Source organism: Chiloscyllium plagiosum, chromosome 45 (assembly GCF_004010195.1).
Source record: "Chiloscyllium plagiosum isolate BGI_BamShark_2017 chromosome 45, ASM401019v2, whole genome shotgun sequence".
NCBI lineage: Eukaryota > Metazoa > Chordata > Chondrichthyes > Orectolobiformes > Hemiscylliidae > Chiloscyllium > Chiloscyllium plagiosum.
The window spans coordinates 3220021-3220745 of NC_057754.1; positions in this window are offsets into that span (position 1 = coordinate 3220021).

The window sequence follows — 725 nt, forward strand, 5'->3', positions numbered from 1 at the left end:
CAGGGCGGAGCTGGGCCGAATGGAGTTGAGCCTGGAAAGTACAGGAGATCTGGGGGGGCCTCAGTGTGAATATCCACAGAATTCCCTGAAGGGAACAGAGCAGGTCAGTCAGGTGGTTAACTGGCGTGTACAGGGTCTCATTGTATGCAATCACAGAATCCTTACAATTTGGGAGCAGGTCATTCGGCCCATCAGGTCCACACCCGACCCTCTGAAGAGCACCCCACCCAGCTACCCTATCCCTGTAACCCTGCATTTCCCACGGCCAATCCACCCTAACCTGCACATCCCTGGGCACTAATGGGACAATTTAGCACGGCCAATCCACCCTAACCTGCACATCCCTGGGCACTAATGGGACAATTTAGCACGGCCAATCCACCCTAACCTGCACATCCCTGGGCACTAATGGGACAATTTAGCACGGCCAATCCACCCTAACCTGCACATCCCTGGGCACTAATGGGACAATTTAGCACGGCCAATCCACCCTAACCTGCACATCCCTGGGCACTAATGGGACAATTTAGCACGGCCAATCCACCCTAACCTGCACATCCCTGGGCACTAATGGGACAATTTAGCACGGCCAATCCACCCTAACCTGCACATCCCTGGGCACTAATGGGACAATTTAGCACGGCCAATCCACCCTAACCTGCACATCCCTGGGCACTAATGGGACAATTTAGCACGGCCAATCCACCCTAACCTGCACATCCCTG